This window comes from Choloepus didactylus, chromosome 15, assembly GCF_015220235.1.
Source record: "Choloepus didactylus isolate mChoDid1 chromosome 15, mChoDid1.pri, whole genome shotgun sequence".
NCBI lineage: Eukaryota > Metazoa > Chordata > Mammalia > Pilosa > Megalonychidae > Choloepus > Choloepus didactylus.
Genome location: NC_051321.1, coordinates 57,812,600 through 57,836,391, shown reverse-complemented (window position 1 = coordinate 57,836,391; position 23,792 = coordinate 57,812,600). Strand labels below are relative to the sequence as shown.

Sequence of the window (23,792 nt, the reverse complement as noted above, 5' to 3'; positions counted from 1 at the left end):
AGGGGCCCCCAAAATTGCCAGTCAGCCACAAGACACCAATTCCAGGAGGAAGCAAGCCTTCTAACTTCTGAAACCATGAGGCAATAAATTCCTATTGTTAAACCAACCCATTGTAGAGTATTTATTCTAGCAGCTGGGAAACTAAAAACAGCATCTAAAGCCTCAATCTTGAAGTGAATAACCATGAAAATTCCAAGATTAGATCCACTGTGTTAGCCTGAATATTCATCTATAAAAATATATTTTTCAAAAATGATGCTAAAAAAAAGAAGCTTTTCCTAGAATCTACATCAGGACCAACAGTGATAACAGGACTACAAACCAAGACTATGGGTTAATTTTTACTTGCAGCTTTTGGGTAAAGGCCATCTCTTTCGGTTGATTTCCACAGTAAAGACTAGCTCTGATTTTCGCAGGACAATGGCAGAAAATAGCTTCAGAAATCTCAACAGCTGATTTGAATAATACCCTTCATAAATTCCCAAACAGTCAAAAACCCCACACAGCTAGGCCACTAGGGCTAAAAGACTGAAACTCTTACCTGAGCCAAATTGCTGTGAGCACACAGAAGATTCGTGCAAAGCCTGCCTGGGTATTATGGACAGAGACAGGTGGAGATGGTAGGTTACCCCGCGTTGTTGACACACCAACCTCGATGCCAGAAAAGGGCCCCCAGGGGCAGTGCTTGACATCATCTTGCTGGTAAGTCTTACTCAGAAGCACCTGGGAGAGGTTTCACTCTGACAGAAATGTGCGAGTTACTGAACACAAGAAGGTGTTCCAGGAGAAACAGAGTTCCTGGGAGGGTCAGGTCATTTTCTTTTCGACTGATCAATATTTAGCATTAACAAAGAGCCCCAGGACAGACTCTGTCTTTCCTGCTGTCCTTAGCCAAAGCTGTTCACAACCTTTGGCTGGTGCTGTCCAGACGGACCCCAGATTCTTCTGGGAAGCTGAGATGCAAGATGGCTTGCACAAGGAAGTCACTGCTAAATCACTGTTGAAGTAGAGTCCCCCGGCCTTTTTCTGCTCTGTAGTCCAGAAACACTTCTTTAAGAGCCAGAAATCCATAGATGTGCACAGCGCCCAATATGTCACCAGCCACTTCATTTTTACCGTGCGGGAATGTTGTGGGAGCCACCATTTAAACTCCAAGAATTGCTCCAGGAGCTGTTCTTCAATGTGCCTTTCTACCAAAGAAATATATAGGTTAAAAATAGGCGTGTAGGTGAGTTTATTCCTTCTGTCTTCAAAGCTCTGGTGGTAGTTGTCTCGAAATGTCTCTAACACCTAGAATTAGTCCGTCATCCATGATAATACCCTCTAAATAACCAAAGGCAGCATTAAATTCTGTCTCCGAGGTGGAAGAGATGAACAGAGCGACGCTGTCGTCCTCTCAGGCGTTCATCACCACAAGGAGCCTCCTCAGCATCGGCGACCCGCATGGCCACCACTGAGCTCCTCCCGGCACCAACCTGCGTCTGAGGCGGGACCGTCTGCGGCTGCGCAGGAAGCCAGTCCTGGGGCTCCTCGCTGCAGCCAGGTGCCTGCAGGGCCTCAGGGCCGGGAAGGTCTGAGCCTCAGTGCCGGGCCGCAGTGTCAGCTACACACCGCTGAAAAATGCAGCTATTTAAAATATGAACCTGAAAATATCCTCTTTACACGAATTTTAAGTAAGTACTTACCATGCTTGAGATTATCTCTAAAACTGATGGCAATAGAAATGTTGAACAATAGCGACTTAAATGAAAATTGGTATCTTGAAGTAGCATTTAATTTACGATTTAAGAATTCCAAGACCGTAGAATATATAAGGAACACTCAAAGCTCAACAGTAAACCAGCAGTCTTAATTACCAAATAGGCAAGAGACATGAACACCTTGGCAAAGAGGTGACAAAATGGCAAGTAAGCACATGAAAAGATATTCAACATCTTTAACCATTAGGGAAATGTAAATTAAAAACACAGTGAGCTATCCTTTTACAAAATTTACAGCTGAAATTTAAATATATTCATAACGTTAATACCAACAGATGGTGAGGATGTGGACAAACTGGAGCTCTCCTACATTGCTGGTGAGAATCTTAAATGGTACAGCCACTCTGGAAAATAGTTGACAGTGTCTTTTGAAACTTAGCATAGGACACAGTAATCACAATCTTGGGCATCTATACCACAGAAATAAAAACTGATGTTCACACAAAAATCTATACACAAATATCCATAGCAGCTATATTCATAATAGCAAAAGACTGAAAACAAATGTCCTTCAATAGGGAGATGATTGAACAAACTCTAGTACATCCATACCATGGAATATTACTCACCCATGAAAAGGAATAATCTATCGATACAGGCCTTAATCTGGAAGGACCACAAGAGCATTATGCTTAATAAAAAAAGTCAACCTCAAAATAAAATGTAAGATCTCATTTATATAAGAGTCCAAAAATGACAAAACTATAGAGTTGGAGAACAGATTAATGGTTAGGGGAGATATAAAGACAAAGAAGTAGTACTGGGGAGTTCTTACGTGATAACAGAACAGTTCTGTATCTTAATTACAGGATTTTTTTTAATCTTATGACTTTGGTAAAATATTTACTATAAAAGCTTGTCAAAAAATGTTAAACCACTTTTGTACAGTACAGACCTGAAAGTGTTTAAATATACAATGTAGGTTTTATCTAGGTACCAATTTTTATATTTATTAAAAATGGACATTATTTTATTAACAAGCAATATTTTAAGCATACAGATGGTATTTTGTGCTAAGATAAAACATTTATAGCAGCGATTCCAGGGGTTATTTACTATTGTTCCTTTTCTCTCCTTTTCTGTTGGCAAAGTAGCCTGTACTCCTTGCTGAATTTCTCCAGATTTCCAGAATAAGAATTTTATATGTATAATTTGGGATTGCATAGCACCTTTGTAGCAACTTCTTCCACAAATTACTGCCCTTGTTTGGACTGAGTTCCCAGAGCAGCTTTAGGCATCCAGTTGTATGCTTCCTAGATAACCGATTGTTCTTTACCCCTCTAGAATGAGCTCCCTTTGGAAGTCCTGTGGAGGCTTGGCACCCCCTAGGGCTGGAGGGCAACAGCTGAGGGGTAAGCCATCCAATGGGAGTCTTTGAAATGTAGGTAGGCTTTCAATGAAATGTTGAATTTCTGGTCCCAGTAATGCCTCTTGCTCAAGAGAAGCAAGCCACTTAACTCTTTTTAATTTTTAACTGAAGGAAATGGAGGAAACTGAGGAAAGGCAGGTTGTTAAAGAGCGGTTGTGCCAGTTTGAATGTATTATGTCCCCCCAAACAACCCATATCTTTGATACAATCTTGTGTGGGCAGAGGTATTCATGTGGATTAGATTGTAATTCTTTGATTGTTTCCATGGAGATGCGACCCACCCAACTGTAGGTGATAACTCTGATTAGATAATTTCCATGGAGGTGTGCCCCTGCCCATTCAGTGTGGGTCTTGATTAGTTTACTAGAGCACTATATAAGCTCACATAGAAGGAGCAAGCTTGCTACAGCCAAGAGGGACACTTTGAAGAACACATTTCTTCAAATGAGTAGAATGCTGAGAGAGGAGCTGCAGCTTACAGAGACATTTTGGAGATGGCCTTTGAAAGCAGACTTTTGCTCCAGAGAAGCTAAAAGAGGACAAACGCCACAAGAGCAACTAAGAGTGACATTTCTGAGGAGCTACAGCCTAGAGAGGAACATCCTGGGAGAAAGCCATTTTGAAACAAGAACTCTGGAGCAGATGCCAGCCACGTGCCTTCCCAGCTAACAGAGGTTTACCAGATGCCATTGGCCATCCTCCAGTGAAGGTACCTGATTGTTGACACCTTATCTTGGACATTTTATGGCCTTAAGACTGTAACTCTGTAACCAAATAAAGCCCCTTTACAAAAGCCAATCCATTTCTGGTGTTTTTCAAAAAGGCAGCGTTAGCAAACCGGAACAAGCAGTTCAGTGATAAAATCAGGATTATTACACTGTTCCAATTGTAGGCTTTGAGTCAGGCCCATCCAAGTGCCAATGCAACTGACAAAACCTCAAAAAATTACTTACCTCTCCATGCCTCAGTTTCCTCATCTATAAAATGGTTATGATAATAATTGCCATTACTTCATCAGTTGCTTTAGGGATTAAATAAGAAAACATGTTTTAAAGCACCTAGCCCATTGCCTGCCACATATGAGGGCTATAATACATGTTGGTTCCCTTTATTTTGCAACTCTACCTTATTTTTAGCTTCCAGGGCAGTCTGAGAGAAATTGCTAGGAGTGAACAGGATTAATTAACTTTTCCCAAGAATTGTGTGTCCTGAAGAGATGTATATGATTAAACCTTTCAAAATGGAGTAATTTTTAAATAGACCAAGAGAACTCAGTTTTGTGTCAAGTGAATGGTTGCCGCCTCATGTATCTGTCTTGAAGTTCTTAAAGTAGACAGTGTACTTGATTTTCACTACCCCCTCTTCCAAATATCAAAGATTAAGGCCTGATAACTCCGTTTCCAAGACAGTGTAGTAGGGGACAGCTTAGTGTATGGACAAGCTACACGTAAAAACACTGAATTCCATTATGTCCTGGGGTCTCCGGGGGATTCAGAGAGCACCAAGCTGGCCTTTTCCTCCAAGGAGAATATAAACTAGTGAAAGATAAGGAATGCTCAGCTGACTGAAACTCATCTGGAAATCCTGGGAAGGGAGAATATTCCACCTGGGAAACTGAGAATAGTTTCCTGAGGTGGGGGAGGGGTGGACTGAGAGATGGAGGGGTTTATTTGCTTTTAGGAATTTTTCACCTGTCCCTGTTTTTTGGGGGATAACAGAAAAAATGGCCCTTACAGTAGACTATAGTTCTCTTTTCCCCCACCCTTCAATATCTCAGAAACACATTATCTGAGAACTCCCTTAGGGCAATGATGCATCCTAGTCATATTTGTATGCCCAGCACTTGGTACACTGCCTCCTCAATAAAGATTTATTAAATGGATAAATCCCTTAAGGTAGTTGAACCCATAACTTTATTCCCAGTTGCCTCTTTGCAGGCTGAGAAGTGAGGGAGTTTAAGGCTCACTAATTTTAGCAAATAGACTGAAAGCGCCCTGAGATCAGGGATCAAGTTCATAGAGTTCACTGTCACCTACCCAGACTACCTGACAAACTGTAGACACTCAATAATTATTTGTTCCATGAATGCATGAAAACTACCCCTGGTCCTGTCCTCAGAGCTCACAGTCTGCCTGAAAGAGTGTGAAGAGTTTTCATAAGGAGAGATGGGCTGTCATGGGCTTCCAAGAATTCTGAGCCGCCAGAAGTCAATTTCACCTCCTCTTTCTGCAATTTGTAGGAAGTTGTAAATCGCTTCTTTACTCAGGTCAGGGGTAGCCGGTGTGTCTCTACGCCCCCAGCGGGAAGCCCACAAGCCAAGTCACAGAGGAAGGTAACCCAGAGTGGGGAGCCTACCAGCACGTGCAGCCGCCCAGGGGAGGAGGAGGCTGGGCTAACGCAGCCCTTAGTCAGCAGCTGGGCTCGATTTTGAAACAAAAGCCAATGTCCTCCCTCGGAGTCCGCGGCCGGTCAGCTCCTAGGGGGAAGAAAACCATGCTGCCCAGCCGGTTAGTGGCCCAACTTACTTTTCCAGAGCCTGGGACAAAGGGCCAGCGGATGTGCGGGAATGGGTGGGACGGTGGGGATGGAGGACGGGGAAACAGATCGCCCTAACCTTCCCCTCTGAGGGCAGCGTGGGAGAAGAGCTGGGGTCTCCCATGTTTGCTTGTGCAGGGCAATCCGGCTCTGAGCATGGGCTCCCCGGGTCTGTGTAAAGCCGAGGCCCCTTTGCAACCCGCACCCCAGCGCACAGACACACCAGGCCCTGGTTTCATGAATGAAATCCAATCGTGTGGATATAAATAGCCGCGAAGGCTGCTAACGTCACAGCGCAAGCGGCAGCAGCCACCGCGGCGGAGCTAGGTGCCGGGCGCGGAGCGTTCCGCCCCTCTGCCCCGCCTGGGAGCAGGGTGGGGGCAGGAGGAGAGAAGGAGGGCTGGGGGGTGGACAGGGGCGAGCCCCTCTCGCCCGAGACTGGGAAGAGCGGCCGCGGCGCTGGGAGAGCCTATAAGGCGAGGCAGTGCCATGCTGCCTTTGTGCAAAGTTGGGCGGCGGGCGGAGCGCCGCGCGCAGGGGCCCCGCACACCCGCGACCGCGCGCTGTCGTGGCTGCTGCTGAGTGGTGCCCCCCTCCCGCTCCCCCCAGCCCTTGAAGGCGGAGAGAGCTCGCGTCTCGCTCGGCTTCAGGGTAGGTTCTGTGTCGTGAGTGCGCTACGGTATGAAACTTCTCCGAGCAGCCGCCCCGCAGTCCCCTCCGCCCGGTCCCCAGCGGTTGGCATGTGGGGGCCTCGGGCCGCGCCACGCGGCCAACAGCGTCCCGAGAGAGAGCTATGGGACTGAACTGTGGGGTCGCACTGGCGGCTCTGCGAGGCCGGGGACCCCACGTAAAGGCAAGCAAAAAAGATTTCTAGGAGCGCCGTCACAACCGCACCCCTAACTAGGAACTGAGAAAATGTACAACAGGCACCCTTTGCAGGCAAGGGGAGGAGGGGCCGCGCCTACAAGAGGGCTCTTTTCCTTCGAAGGACAGTGGTGGGGAGCTGAGGACTTGAAAGGGGGTATACGCTAGCACCTTTGGCGCTTGCACCCCGCGACAATTGACTTGTCAGCCCAGAGTTTGGTGCCCCCTTCTCCACCCCACCCTGTGTCTATGGAGTCTGTTTTGAGTTGCTGTGACAACAGCAGGAGCTGCCATGAGGGGCTTGCAAAATACCTTACCTTGTCTCTGTGTTCGGCTTTCAGGGAGAACAACCGGGTAGGGGAGGGGGGAGAGATGTGCCGACAAGGGAATCCAACACCGCCTCCCCCCCCCAAAAAAAAAGTGGAAGGGAAGGCACAACTATGTAAAAATGTATCATTAGATCGCACTGTTAACTGCGACGTTTCTATCCCCAGCAGTCCGGCAGTATCAAACATCTCAACTGAGGAGCAATGTCAATATTTAGACTTGGACAAGCCAGAAAGTTAGGAGAGAGCGCCAAGCGCCGGGTTTTGACTTGGCTTTGCACGTCAGCACACAAGCTGTGTCTTTCGAGCTGACTGTACACATTTGCTGGGAGAGAAAAATGCCTGAAGGTTGATATATACTCCCAGATCTAGGAAGATCTGGGAAGTCAATACCAGAAGAGTGGCCATGACTTTGAACTTCTCCAACCTATGCTAGTCACCGAATTCTGCTGGACCCCAGCCAGATAGCCAGCTTGAGGTTTCTCTGGTATGGGGGCTCCCCCACCCTCAACTGAGGCTCTGCTGCATATTCTACACTGTACTGTATTCTTTCTAAACTGCAAGAACAATACTATTCTCTTAAATTATCATCAGTTTTCATCTTTGTGTAAACTGTCCTCTCATTTATCAGTAGACAGTAAATAGCCAGTAGGCTTTGTTTGTTTGGACTGGGCAAGCTTTAGACTTTTCCTAACATACTTTGATAAATATGTTTACAAATACTCTAGAAATTTGGAATTTTATTTTGTTTCCAATAACTTTGTAGATACTTAAGAGAGTCACTGGTCACTAGGAAATAAATATGAGCTCTCTTCTATAATGTCTGCAAACTGCTTTTTCCAGAGGTGGAATGGGCAGTAAATTATCATATTAAACAAGATTTCCTTGGAGGTTCCTGGATCACATTTGGACATATTAGTGGGGAAAGGGTTTAACAAGTTCATACCAGTAACAGCTTTGAAAATCATTAGGAAGCAATAAAATCATGGTCAATATTCTTCTGAACTTTCCCATTGATTGTTTTTTCTCCAGACTTTGAAGGTAGTGTATATTTAAGTACATAGGGTTGTGCATGATAATAGAGGTAGAAATAGAAGCACAAGTGATTTGATGTTATTGGCTTAACAATACAACTTAATAAGTAGGCAAATATAGTTTAATAGGAAAAATCAGAATTGTTTGGCCTTTTGGTTATGATAATATTGTCTAAAAATGCTGTTTTGGAAGAATAGCATGTCCACATCTATGACTTCCGTATTGTAAAATGTCTGTAGGGTTTTCATTGTTCCCACCCAATGGTTTGTGGCCAAGTGCCTTCTCTGTATCACCCCCAAATGCTCAGAAATACATTTTCACAAAATGCTACAAAATGTTCGCTTAGCTATTTCAGTATGTATTTGACCCAAAGAAATGTCACTTTAACGCTGGCAGTTAGAAAAAGTAAAGCAGATTCTGCCCTTTAGGGGGGAAGAAAAGAAAACAACATATGTTGAACATTTTAGGGGCTTCCCATGTGCTCCTGGCAGGTAGTAGGATTTATAAAGTATCTTTCTCTTTTATGTAGGTAAGTCCAGCTGTGAGCAGGGTGTTCTGTTTTTCACTTCTAGCAAGCCAGGTCAGTGTCTTTGTGCAAACCCAGGACCATAGATTGATGACATCCTGTGTCTAATTCTGAGCATGCATTTCAGAATAGGCTTTTTAGTCATTTATCTTAAAAGAATTTGTCTTCATCATTTATCTTATGGATTCAGTTATGAAGATCACAAGTTCTATGACTATGAAAATTATTCTGTTTATTCTGTGAGTGGCCCCTGAATCAGTCTGTCCTGAATAGTCTCTCCTTTTTTTTACATTGCGTATCAAAGTGGTGCCACATAGTTGAGGATCCTGAGGATCTAGGTACTTGATAATTAAGGTTTTACTTCTATCCTAATCTTAGCACACGGTGCTGGGAGAAACTTGATATAATAACACTTGACATTTATTGAGCATGAACCATGTTGGTCAGGTAATGTGCTGCCATCTTTACATTTATGTTTTCATTCTGCCTCAAAAATTCCCTGAGAGGTGAAACTACTTTCTTGCTCCCCAAATGACAGGTGAGGAATTGGAAATGCAGAGAGGTTGGATAATATTTTCAATTCATACTTCTAGTAAATGGCAATATGTTCAATTCATACCTCTAGTAAAGGGCAGAAATAGGACTAAACAACAACAAAACTGTCTTTCTTACTCTAAAACTTTAATCCTCCAGTTAAAAAATTCTTCTCCAAAAGGGAGATTGAGGCCTAGAAATGTTAAGGGACTTGCCTAAGATAACTTGGTAATTATAGCTCATATGATAATACTCAATGATCCAGCTGGTGCAAGAGAATAAATTACATTATTTTAAGTAAAACAGTGAAAAAAATATGTATTTAATTTATTTACTTGTACTTTCTCCTGTTACGGAGTATCTTGTCATGAGGATCTTACAAAGAGATTTAAAAGGCAAGATATTAAATATTAATGTATAAAAAAATCAGAAAATAAATCACGATCATATATGCCAAAAGGCTAAATTGGGGAGTCAGTAGTACATTTACAAGATGTTCAGCATATTCCATTCTGTGAAATAACTTTGCTATTCCATGTATTCCTGGAAAAAAATTTTCCAAGCATATTTTTTGTCTGGATAGATGATAAATGGGTGAGAGTTTGGGAAGAAACAGAATGTAGAATTTCAACTTAACAGAGTCTTCCAGAATTGCTAAATTACAGTATCTCAAACTCAAAGACAATATTGCTGCAAAAGCATTGTAACTAAATTGTAACCTGTTTGAATCTGCAAAACATCTTTGAGGAAGTGTTATAATGTTGCATGATGCTTACAGTACTAGATACCTTCTGGAATTTCAGTTTGTCTGAAAGGTACCACACAGATAGATTTGGATACATAATAGATAAATCTCAACCATAATCCTGAAAATGGCCAATATCTAAAGGTTACAGAGGACATTTTCAGTGTTTGTTTAGGTTTTCAACCTTCTCCTGTTCCTCCTCTCTCCCTCCTCCTCCTCCTTTTTCTAAAATAATTTGTAACATCTGTCAGTCCTTCTTAGGGAGTATTCTTATATGAAGGGATAATAAAGAATAAAATGGGGAACAAACCACCAAAGAAATCCTTAATATATCATCTTTTTTCAATGTAGCTTGAGCTAATAACCCTAGAAACTTAATTAGGCAAGAGACTTTTTAAGCATTTAAGAGGGTGTTAATGCGGCCCAAAACAGTATTGTCCTGTAAAAGTTGTATGAAGTGGGTCATTACAAAATAGATCATATCGTCCATAAGAACAATGTTATATTGAGGAGATCCCTATTAGAGGCCAAGACCTTATCATTAACTGACATATGGCTAGCTGTGACAATGATGTGTCTTAAAAATATCACTATAACAACTATAAAACTATAATTATTTAAAGCAATAAAATTATACTCTGAATCATAAAATTTTAGTGCCAAAAGAGACCTTAGAATTAGCATGATATCTCTAATAATCATCACTTACCAATCATTTGTTTGCTTCTTTTTGAACTTCAGAAGACTTTGGTTAATATGTGTGACCTGTCTCTTTAAAATTGTCTGGGAACATTTGAAATTTTACTGTTTTTCCACTCAAAATTTCCCTGTAGAATACAAAGGAATTTTTAACCTTTCTATTGGTCTTGCTTTTAGAAAACAAGCAGTTCAATCCCCTGTTATTTGCAGACCTCATTCTGGCTTCATGTAATAGGGTTCTAAGAGTACAGGTGATATAAATCTGGTTCTTATATTCATCTTCTTTTCTGATCCCATGCTTCCCACCAAACTCACAACACCAAAACCAAACTTGGATAGGGAAAGGAAAATAGGTCACCAAAATTATATGTAGAAAGGGACAGGAGGTGGAGGGGGGGTTGGGGAGTATGAGTGGTGGAGAGAGGGGTTGGAGGGAAAGCTTTTGGGGAAAAGAGGCCAACACTCAAATGGGTAGGATGTTTATGGGTTAGTTATTTACATGTCAGCATCAGACTTTTTCATTTTTTTCAGTTTATAAACAAGTGAAGCCACCTCTTCCTTCCCCTCCTGGAACCTTTTGTTCCTCCTATTCACAAAGGGTAGAAATTAAGAAATCAGCAAGTAAAGACACTGAAAATGAAGTGTAGTTATGTTCCACATGTCCCAGGACAAATCTTGTCTTCAAATGTTCCCTCTAGCTATCCAGTCAAGTGCACCAGCATGTCCTTGATCAGGTTTTATTCACTAAGGGGTGAATAATGAAGTTTTACAAAGAAAAAAAGAGATGTCAATAGATCTACAAGCAGCAATTACATTTCTCCACTCTGAACTTGAGTTTATTCATTGCATAGACCTAGGTTAATGTCAAGTTCCCAGTGCCAAAAAGGTTATGGTATCAGTCTCCATCCCTCTGTTTGAAAATTTCCTTTGAATTGTTACCTAACCATAGTCAAAACCCCTAACGATCATAGGAATAACAATAACCAGTGCTTATTATGTTCCTACTAGATGTCAGACACTTGACTGCCTTACAGCTAATATTCATTATAGATTCAAATTTTACAGAAGCAGAGAATGGAGCTCAGAGATGTTGAGTCACAGGGCTGATAGAAGACAAAGCTTGCATTTGCACCCAAGTCTGCCTAAGAACTTGAATATATATGTATTTTTTTTTTCTAAATGAAGTCCTAGAGAAAACATTTTAAGCCATTTCATCCCAGGTTTACTACTGAAGGTGATAGAGTATAGGAATTTAATATTTTTACTTGGGTTGGTTGCTTTGGCTTTGTGGTTTTTGTCTTATGCATATAACTTGAATCACATAGCAGACTTGCCCAAACATATTTGCCAGCCCTTCTGGTCATTTCTAATATTTATCTTTGTTAGTCACAGTCTTAAATATTAACTGTTGAATCTTAAAAGGTTGAATCATTGAACCAGAAGAGTCCTTAAGGATATCTAGTCCAACCTCAAACAGATGAAAAAACTGCAACCCAGAGAAGTGATATAATTTAACTATTGTCAGAGTTAATAAGTGACACAGCCTGAATTGAACCCAGGTTTGAGTCCCAGCCCACAGTTCCTTCCATTACTTAACACTGCCTGAAAGGCACCAAGTCTTCTAAAGCCTACAAATTAGCCAAAATTACAACCATCAAGTCTGAAATACATCTAAGGCCTAAGACACATCCAGAAAATGGTGATAAAAAGCTTCCAGCAGTGTAAAGATATGGTGGATTCTAGAAGAAATCTCAGTTATCTTCAACGAACCTGAGACAGAAAAGCCATTTTCTCTTATTTAAAACATAACTCCACGCTCTGATCCTTTCCAAGTTGTCTTTGTTCAACAATCCTTTTAGGGCTTTTTCATTTTTGTCCATGGCACTCTTTCTTTTTATTAGCTATATGACTTGGGAAAACACATCTTTGGACCTCATTTTCCTCATCTGTAAAATGGGAACAGTAGCCCCTCCCTCAGAGGATTATGAGGCTATAATGAAATCACTTGTGAAAACCACATAGTTGGTTCTCAGTAAGGGTTAGTTCTCCTCTTAGTCTCCCAGGAGTATTTCAAGGAAAAATGTTATAACACATTAGGATAGCCATATCATCATTCCCCTAAATTACTAAATTACTGGAGTTATTTTAATTCTGACATGAGGAATGGTTATAGTAACCTTTTTTCTTGGGTTAAAACAGGCCCAGTAGTCTCTTTGGGTACCAGTGGCCCAGTCGCAATTACATTTTTTTTCTTCATACTCTAAGGCTGCCAAGGTTTACTTGAATTCAATTATTTTATTGCTTCAGTTTCTGCCGCAAACTAATAGCAAGTGCCTCTTGAAGATTTGTGGCTCTCATTTTCTCCCAGATGCTGTTTGAGTATCTAACATGTTTTCTACATAGACCTTTGCATCTGGAAGCAACTACTGTATTTTCAGCCAACTAACTAAAAAATATTTCCAGAGCATATTATTGCCAGTAGAAAATTTTTGCTTTCATTTTCAAAACACATGAGGCTTTCCTAAACCCATTTCAATTAACTCTAGTATTGCATATTTTCTTTGTGCTGGCCCCATCTTTTCTTTTTGTCTTGTGTTGGTGACTGATGTATTGATAGGAAAAGCATAAACACTACAATTTCCCCCTTTCACCCTTGGCACTTGATAACTACCCTGTCCTAAATTACATGTCTGGGAAATGTTTTGTCACACTACTCTTCCCAGCTGCCACACTTTGTCATGAGGCACTTGATGCCCTGCTTTGGACTTTTGGAACCAAGTATTTGGCAACATATCCTCTTCATCATGTACATGGAGGAAAACTACTGTTGTGATTTTTTTCTTAGTTGTTGCCTTTTTTTTTTTTTTCTTTTTTTTTTTCAATCAATAATCCAAGTGGCCAACAAGAGTATTTTGCTGGTGCTGCAATCTCCCTCTTAATTTTTGACATATATATCAGAGATGTGTGCTTTTCTTCAGGTTTAGAATTAGCAATTTTGTGTTCTCCCCCATGCTATGAAGTGGGCTAAACTGGTGCCAGATGCACCAATTGGAAGAGTACTCCTAATCTTATTACTAACCTCAAATTGGTTCTATAAGTTTCAGTTCATATTAAGGAGTTAATTATTTTTGAAGTATTCCTTCTCAAACTTTAATGTGCATACAAATCACATGCATACAAATCTTGTTAAAATACAGATTCTGACTCAGGGGTTCTGGGACAGAGCCTGAGATTATGCATTTCTAACAGGCTCCCCAGTGAGGCACTGCTACTGTTTGGAGGACCATACTTTGAGTAATGAGGTTCTAAAATATAGTCATTACTGTATCTTATGATAAAATCCATGCCTTATAGGCCACAACTAGACACCTCCTTATTTTGTTTGCTTGTTGTTGTTGTTTTTTTAAAATCACGGTGGAGAACCATGGACTCTTGAGACACGCAAGGGATACAGACAATGATGTGCTGGAAAACTAACCAGCAATCTGCAAAAACAAAAGTGTGCAATTATATATGTACACAAATTGACTATAAGTTTTACAACATAAAGAATGTTCAGCATATCATTTACAAATAATAAAATATGTAATACTCTTTATTGTAAATTCCATATAGACAATTGATTCTCACAGAATGCTTTTATTGGTTTTTGCTGAACTCTTCTATCCATTGCCAATCTATGGTACAATAACGAATATAGTTCCCACATAAACGTTTGTTGATATTTTCCTTTATGTTATCAAGTAGGACAAAAGTGAAAAAATGAAGACATATTTTGGAATTCTACTCATTCATCATTGATATGAATGGTTTCTTTGCTGAACCAGATAATATTTTTCAAAAACTGGAAAAATTTTTCCTCAAATGTTTATGCTATTCACAATGTAACAGCTACAGACAATGTACTTTTAAGTTTAATTTGCATTATTAACATTTTTTTCACTATTTTCTTGAGTCTAGACAAGAGAACAATAAAGCAAACCCTGATTTGTAGTGTTTGTCGATTTCCATGGTATAAATCCTCTCACTATGGACACTTGCAAGCTACCAACTACGACAGAGTAGGGAGTTGGGAAGAGAGGCACAGTAGCATACCATTATGTAGTATTTCCACCATACTGATAAAATTGACATAAATATCCTCAAAAATATAGATAATAGTAAAATCTAATAAAATTATTAAGAAATGATGACTTTTGAATATTTATTACCTTTGTAATTAGTATAATTTATTTAATAGCAAGCTTTTATTTAATTTTTAATACTGGCTCTGTTTTAAGAACAGGTTTACAAAATTCTTGAAAATGCAACATTGGCTTTCATAGGCTGGTAAGGTCCAGCTCCAGCACACTACTGGATATAGATCAACTGGTCCAGTGATTCTCAACCTTTACTGTACACTGGAATACCTCTGGAACTTTTAACCTCCAGTCTTAGTAGGTCCATGTGAGGGCCCAGGCCTTATATAAAGAAAAACACACAAATCGTAAATATGTAACTGAAAGAATTTTAACAAACTGGACACACCCGCATAACCAGCACCTAAATAAAGAAACATTACCAGTTTCCAGAAAACCCTCTCACACCCCTATCCAGTCACTAACCAACCAAGGTAACCACTATCTTGACTTCTAATACCATAGTTTGGTTTTGCCTGTTGTGAACTCTATAGAAATGAACATATACAGTATGTACTCTTTTGTGTCTGGCTTCTATCCCTCAACATCATGTGTACGAGATTCATCCATGATGTGTGTAGCAGTAGTTCATCTACTTTTAGTGCTGTGTAATATCCCATTGTATGAATATTCCTCAATTTTTTATTTATTTATCCATTCTTCTGTTAATGGCTCATTTCCAGTCGTTTCCTATTATGACTAGCACTGCCTAGGTCTGCCTTGTACAGACAGCAGTATTTAAAACAAAACAAATTCACCTAGTGATTCTAATGAGCAGCTTATCTTTTGACTGCCTTCTCTGCAACTCCCCTTCCCCTTCCTCTCTTTTATTTCTTATATAGCATGACCAAGGCCATTAACTCTTTTGTGTGGATATACTTTTAGTACCATAAACCATTTAGCTGTGAATGTCCATTCATAACAGCATGTTCTCCTGGATCTTTTCAATACAGGTTCAGCATCACCCTCCCCCCACCCTTTCACCAAGACATCTGTATGTGCACCCTAAATAGGGATGAGATTTGGCATCACATCAATAAACATGGGGGAATAATAGATATGGTGGACATGCAGCCAAAGGCTAAATTTGGCAGCTGATCATTAAGACTCCTGGAAAGAGGCCTCAGTAAGGAAATTGTTTCCCTTTGTATGTATCAAGCAAAAATCAACAGTGAACCCTTAAGATATTTCAGATTCTAATATTTTAAAATACCGATTTGTTAAGTGGACCAGGGACAGCCTTCTAAGATGAGAACTGAAATCTCTTAAAGTCTCATTACTTGCTCTGGAAATATTAGAGGATAAGATCTTAGTGGCTTGTTCCAATACCTAGTGTTGGGCAGATTGTTGCATTGTTCTAGGCTGAGCAGCAGTGCAGTTTTTTGTGTTTTCTGTGTCTGAGCCTACCAAGATGTTAGTTCTTTTGAATAAGGAAGGGATCTGAATGACCGGGAGCTCCAAGATGGTATTGCTGATGAGTGGAATGGATGATCAGAATTGAAAGGAAGTTTCCAGAAATAGCAGGGCTGTGTCCTGCCATACGAAAGGCACTTCACACAAAGCTCTCAAACTACGCAGAGGAAAGGTTATGAGTAGACATTAATTCCCCATAAAGAAAGAAGAATTTACTCTCACACATGTTAATATTCTATTCCCTAGTTTTCCTTCCTCCCCACCCTCAATTTCTTGTAAAGTTTCTTTGTTACACAAGTAACGCAAGTTCATTATAGAAAACAAATGGAATACATAGATAAGCAAGAAGACAAAGCTGAAATCAACTATAATCTTTTTATGGGGTCATAAAAGATGTTGGCATTAATATTTTGGTTTACTTATCTTCCAAATTCTTCTATGTATATTTAGATACATAATTTTTAAGGAATAGTGTCATATAGACAATATTTTGTAGTCTTCTTTTCACTTAAATTTTGGTCATCAAACATCTTACTATGCCAATGTACTTCAGTAACATCATTTTCAATGGCTGAATGCTTTTCCATTAGATGGACATATAATTTTTTAAAACAATCCCCTGTGGTTGAATTTCTAAGTTGTTGTCAATATTTTGTTCCACAAAAAGTAATATGATGAACTTTATTTGAATTAAATCTTTTTGTATGCCTTAATTATTTTTCAAGAATAAAGTCTCAGAATTGGATAAAAATTATGGGCATTTAAAGTCCTCTGACATAAAATTGCAATTGAACTCAAGGACAAATGTTGGTATTTTCCATTCCCACAAGCAGTGCCCCGTCCTGCTTTTTAAAAATGTACAACTCCTCATGTCATAAATTCTGTGTAAAGTTGGAGAATAAGGAACATGTCCTGAAAATACTAGCTAGAATCTATTCATTTCTGTCAGCCAATAACCTCTAATAAAATATGAGATTTTAAAGGGTCTAGTTTATTGTGCACCAGCACTTTATCATTTATGGCCTTACTTTGCTAAGAAATCCTGGGGAAAAAAAAAGTTTCTTCATTTGCCTGAATCAGAGCATAACCTAATCTTAACTGGTATTATAGGCTCATAAATGTTTAAATGCAATTGTTTTATTGCCATCAGATCTGAATGTTTCACAGCAAGTGATCTCTCTGTGAAGTTAACACAGTGACACCTTTAGAGAATGCCCTTCAGTGAGCAACTTAAAACAGAACAACATGGAGACCATTTCTCAAGAGGTTGGATTTTTAAGCACATATAGTTTACAGATGTGATATTAGCTTTTTCAAACAAGCATTTCAGCTTTGGCATCTCTTGAAAGACTTGAACAACATTTTAATCATTAATTCCTGACAAAACTTCCTGATCCAGCCCTTAAGTAAGGCTCACCCCACTTTAGGATGATGGGGCCACCAGAATCAGTGTGCAGGGTTTTTGTTGCTTTTTTCCCCATGATGTGAGGATCAAGAAATAGTTGCTGTAATTCTCTATAGTTTCATAAGCATTTCAAAAAATGTTACTAACTACTGAACAAGAAGATATGCTCTAGAGCAGTGTTTGTCCAGATATGGTATATGAATCACTCCCAACAGAATCATCAGGAGAGCTTGTGTTGACTCCTGGGCTCCACTTAAGACAAACAGAATCAGAATCTCTGTAGTTGATGCCTGGGAACTTTCCTGTTTTCAACTCTGTTGATGGTTTGTTTTTCTTTGTTGTTGTTGTTGTTGTTGTTTAAAAACCTCCTTCCCCAATTCCCCAAGCCTCCTTCTCCTGTTACCTCTAATTTGCTTTCTATCCTGTGAATTTGCTATTTCTAGTCATCTCTTCTAAGTGATATGAAACAATTTTTTCCTTATGTGTCTCGCTTGTTTCACTGTGTATAATGTTTTCAAGGTTCTTCCACATTGCAGCATGTCTCATAACTTCATTTTTTCTTATGGCCAAATAATATTCTACTATGCATATATATACCACATTTTTCCCCATTCATTTGTTGATGGACACTTGGGTTGTTTCCAGCTTTTGGCTATTGTGAATAATTCTGCTATGAGCATTGACATATTAGTATCTGTTTGTATCTCTTTGAGTAGATACCTACAAGTGGGATTGCCAAGTCAAATATTAATTCTATATTCAACTTTTTGAGGAACCATCATATTGCTTTCCACAGTGGCTGCACCATTTTACATTTCCGTCAACATTGCATCGTTGTTCCAATTTCTCTGCATCCTCTCCAACACTTATTTTCCATTTTTTAAATAATACCCATCTTTGTGGGTAGGAAATGGTATCTTATTTGCATTTTCCTACTGGCAAATGATTTTAAGCATCTTTTCATGTGTTTACTGGCCATTTGTATATCTTCTTTGGAAAAATATCTGTTCAGGTCCTTTGCCCATTTTTTAATTGGGTTGTTCCTTTGTTGTTGCGTTGTAAACATTTTTTATATATTCTGAATATTAAACACATTGAATATAATGTTTTAAAACTATTTTCTCCCATTCCATATGTTGTCTTTTCACTTTCTTGATAATTTCCTTTGATGCATGAATGTTTTAAATTTTGATGAAATCAAATTTATCTCTTGTTTCTTCTAGTTGTTCTTGCTTTTGGTGTTATAAGAATCTGTTGCTGAATCCCAGGTCATGAAGATTTTACTCTATGTTATCTTTTAAGAGTTTTATAATTTTAGCTCTTATATTTAGATCTCTGATTCATATTGAGATGATTTGTGTATATGGCATGAGGTAGGGGTCTAACTTCATTCTTCTGCATGTGGATATCCAGTTTTCCCAACAACACTTCTTTAAGAGAGTATTTTTCCCCACTCCATATACTTAGAAAGTGTCAAAAATCAGTTGACCATGGATGTGTGGGTCTATTTATGGACTTTCAATTCTGTTCCACTGATCTATTTGTCTATCTTTGTGCAATTACCACACTGTTTTGATTATTGTCACTTCGTAATATAATTTGAAATCAGGAAATGTGATTTCTTTTCTTTTTCAAAATTGTTTTGGCTACTTGTAGTGCCTTGCAATTGCATATGAATTTGAGGATTTGTTTTTCTGTTTCTGTAAAAATGGCTGCTGGAATTTTAAGAGAGATTGCATTGTATTTGTACACTGCTTTGGGTCATATCGACATATTAACAATGTTAACTCTTCCAATCCTTGAAAACGGGATGTCTTGCCATTTATTTAGGTCATCCTAAATTTCTTTCAGTAGTTGTTCCAGTTTGCTAATGCAGCCCTTTTACAAAGCACCAGAAATGGATTGGCTTTCATAAAGGGGGTTTATTTGGTTACAAAGTTACAGTCTTAAGGCCATAAAGTATCCAAGGTAAGGCATCAACAAAGGGTACCTTCACTGGAGAAAGGCCATTGGCATCCGGAAAACCTCTGTTAGCTGGAAAGGCACGTGGCTGGCATCTGCTTGCTCCCAGGTTGCATTTCAAAGTGGCGTTCTCCAAAGTGTTGCTCTTGGGGTGTTTTGTCCTCTCTTAGATGCAGCTCCTCTTCAAAATGTCACTCTCAGTTACTCTGCAAAATGTCATTCACAGCTGCTCTGAGCTTTTTCTGTCTGTGAACTCTTTATATGCCTCCAGTGATTTAATCAAGACCCATGCTGAATGGGCAGGGCCACACCTCCATGGAAATTATTTAATCAAAATTATCACCTACAGTTGGGTGGGTCATATCTCCATGGAAACATCCAATCAAAAGGATTCCAATCGAATCAACACTAATACATCTGGCCCCACAAGACTGCATCAAAGAATATGGCTTTTTCTGGGGGACATAGTATATACAAACCAGCACAGCAGTGTTTTGTAATTTTCAGTATACAAGTTCTTTTTATCCTTAATTAAATTTAATCCTAGATATTTTATTACTTTAGCTTTATCCTTTATGCTTTTCTTGACTTTTGAAAAATTCATTGAAGATCACATACATAGAAAAACGTGATTCTAAGTGTAAAGCTTGATGAATTTTTGTAAACTAAACATACCTAGATAAGAAAGAGAACACCACCAGCACCCCACTTCTGGTCACCCACTGCAACCTCAGTATATTTGAAACATGCCAATTTTTTATGACCCTGAGTAAGTACTTCAATTACAGAATGTGAGTTTTCACTGAATCCTTATTTTATCTGAGCTGCATACAGTCAACTTTGATCAAGATATTTCCCTTGTAATGGAAAATGTGTACAAGTCCAACTTTCCAAGTAAAGAAGATAGCATTAAATTTGTGTGCTGAGGTGCATCAATATGTGTGTGTATGTGTATGTGTGTGATTTGAAGGTACACAAACACATAACACAGCACACATACAAACAAATTTGGAACTTTTTTCTTCTTAATGTAAAGTTGAATTACATTAATCCAAGTTTAAAATGTCTTAACTATAATTGGTTGCCACAGAATATTTCATGTGTTCTGTCTCCAAATAACTTCTTAAAATTGCTCTTTTCAGTTACCATAAGTATTCCCTTTGAACATTCAAAATTTAAAATCCAAGAATTTTTCAACTTTTGTTTGAGATAAAATTGTGTGTAATTGTTCTGGATGTCCACAGCTGATCTCTTTATATGGCTCAATTTCTGTGTCTGATATTCAGCAAGATACCATTTAGATTTCTTTGTCTTTTTATTTAAGCTTGGGTCAGGAAAAAAAAACAGGTTTAGCAGGCTCCCTATGCTTTATAAATACATGGTTTTGAAAAGTAATTTATGTATCATCAAAAATCATTTATTATAGGATTGTATCAGTGTACTCTTAGCAGAATTAACAATTAAGGGTTGTACTTAGATACCCATTACTTTTTTAAAAAGCTAAAACATTTTTCCCATTAAAGATATAATACATGTGAGAAAATTATTCAGCCATTAAAAAAAATGAAATACTGCTACCTGCTACAACATGGATGAACTTTGGAAACATTATGCTGAAAAGAAGCCAGAAACAAACCATTATGTGATTCCAGTTATGTAAAATGTCCAGAAAAGGCAAGTCCATAGGAACAGAAGTAGATTAGTGGTTGCCAGGGGCTAAAGAAGAGGAGAATGGGGAGTGACTACTAAAGGGTACAGTGTTTCTTTTTAGGCTGATGAAAATGTCCTGGAATTAGATAGTAGTGATGGTTTCACAACTTTGTGAATATACTAAAAGCCACTGGATTGTACACTTTAAAAGGATGAGTTTTAAGGCATGTGAATTATATCTCAATCTAAAAAATTGTGCATTGTAGAATATTTGGTAACTAAAAAAATAGAAAAAGGGCAGGTACAAGTTATAGCCCCATTACTCAGCAAAAATCACTGTTTTATCTCTTTAGTGTATTTCCTTCTAATTTATTTTCCATGTAGTGTTGTTGTGGGTGAGTGGATAGGTTGGTGTCATTTCACCCTAGAAGACAGACGCACTTCTTCATTTTAAATATTGACATATTGGTAACCCATCAACACCAAAGGCTGGGTCCCAAGAAAAATCCATTTGGTCTGCTGAGGGGGTAGTAGCAAATAAGGGTAGCAGAGAGCAGTGGCCACCAGCCCTACGAGAGGAGATGAGGAAGCCCCTTGGGGATGAGAGCCAGGGTCCTAAAAGGGAGAAAGACAGATCTGAGCAGTTACAGGAGAGGCAACTGTGGGAAAAATTCTAAAGAGAGTTTTCAGGCACTTTGCTGCAAGGTATGTGATCTGTTATGCAAACCACAGCTCTCTATTCTTAAATACCCATACTGCTTTCAAGGCTTTTAAAAGTCATGCTTATGTTTCTTTTAGATATATCACTGTTCTAAGGTAGTGTTTAGAGTGAGAGAATGGAGAGCCCCTATTTTTCCCAGAATACACATATTTGTTTATTTAACTAGCTTTGATCAATAGTATTTCAGTTTGCTATCATGCTCTTTCCACTTAATAACATTAGCATTTCTCTATAAAGTTATAAACATAACTTTAAATAATGACGATCTTAATAGAACTAATTGAATATTGTCTTGGTGCTAGACATAGTGATTAAAACATTTTGCAAGCATTATCTAACAATCCTCGCAAAAACCCGTTAAATTAGGTAATTACCCTAGTTTACAGGTAAGGAAACAAAGGTTTAGGAAAAATAAGTAATTTGCCCAAGATCACGTATCAAGTACTTTACTTAATTATTGCCCACTTGTCGTAAATTTTCATTTTGTTTTTCATGTTTTATTCTTAATAAAGATGTGAAAAATACATTTGTTTTTAAAACATTTTCCATTTGTAAAATTATTTCTTTAGTTAATTATGTCAAAAAGTATTTGTAAGATTTCCAAGTGGTTGAGTTTTTTGTTGCTATTCTAAAACTTTTCCTTTAATGTTTTCATTTATTTATTTGTGGCCAGAGAATTTGGTTAATAAAATTTAGGTTTTGGGGGAGTTTTGTCCTTATGGCCCACTATGTGGTCAGCTTTTGTGCTAAGACCTCATGAAAAGAAGATGCAGTGTCTTTTTATAGGATTTTAAAACTGGGGGGTCATCTATTAAATTAACCCTTTATCTATTATTCAGATCCTCCATGTGTTATTTTGCATTTTTACTTTCTTAATCTGACATAGATATATTCTGATTTTTCATCGTATCGATTTTTTTAGGAATTTCTTCTTACACTTCAAAAATTTTTCTTCATTTTCATGTCTTTTGGTCTATAAATTGCCCTTTTTTTCCCTACCAGCTAGAATGTCTCTTACAGATAATTTTTCTATGCAATTTTGTAACCCAATTCAAAATAACTATGTAGGCTGATCTTATATTTTCAAGTTTGTTTTTTTTTTCCCCACAGTGCTTTAAAACTGAAATTCCCATTTTTTAGTTTTTAATTTTAAATTATCACTGGGTATTCTGCATAATATCTTTGAGCAGTTTAATTCCTTTAAGGAAGTTGGGATTTCCACCCTCTGAGTCCCTGATATCTAAAAATAGCTTCATGTTGCCTTCACGTAAATATCAATATGACCTGATTCACAATTTTGTTATGTCCTTTTACTTTCAAGGACCTGCATGTTCTGCTCTATTATCATGAGATCATTTACTGATGAAGTCTGTGATTATACAGATTATTATTTATTTATAGAGAGCATTTTTGGTCATTGGTTTTAGAAGTTTTCCTAAGATACTCATAATATTCTTATATCATTTTTTTCTGCCATTGATATTTAAACATTTTTATAGATGTGGAGTCTTCCATTCTTCTTTCCTCTCCCTCCTTCTTCCTTCTCCTCGTCCTTTTCCCCTCCCACTCCTCCTTTCTGTACTGGGAAAATTTTGTTCTTTTAAATCACACTTTGCTCCTTTGGTTGTTCAAGAACCCTTACTATCCAGGAGATTGCATTTCGACAGTCTGCACCTCATCTAGTTCTTTCTGTCCCATCATTTTTTTCCTTCTGTCCCCAATTCTCATTGGTCTTCCTTCCATACTTAGGGAGAGTTTTTAAATTCTTCTTCTTCTGCTGTATATTACAGCGTATCTACTTCATGAGAAGCCCTTTCTTCTATGTCTTTAAGTAATTGCTTGTCCTTTTCTATGCTTCAGTATTTTTAATAGCCCATATGTTGAACAGTCTCTGTTTACTGCATCCACATAAGAAAGGATTCATGTTGCCCAAGAACTGAAGTATATTTAGAATGCTTGGATAACCTTAAACTCTCTCAGAGATCAAGGAAGGGCTCTATGGAATCCAGAAACCCACCCAGTTCCAGAGCAGACAAGCAAAGCGACTCAATATTGTGCCAGTTCAGACAA

General features: G+C 38.6%; 1 protein-coding gene and 1 pseudogene across 2 annotated transcripts in view; one reads left to right on the top strand and one right to left on the bottom strand.

Moving 5' to 3' along the window:
• Positions 1–296: 296 nt before the first annotated feature.
• On the bottom strand, positions 297–1,408 carry LOC119510441 (annotated as a pseudogene).
• Positions 1,409–5,573: 4,165 nt separating this feature from the next.
• Positions 5,574–23,792, top strand: part of RHOBTB1 (Rho related BTB domain containing 1) — a 73,838-nt gene continuing 55,619 nt past the window's right edge. Inside the window, exon 1 of one of the 2 annotated variants that reach the window (XM_037804755.1) lies at positions 5,574–5,636. The gene's annotated coding sequence lies outside the window, so the exon portion shown is untranslated. Of the gene's footprint in view, positions 5,637–6,184; positions 6,316–23,792 lie in introns of those variants that run through there. The other variant, XM_037804754.1, reaches the window with a different exon arrangement.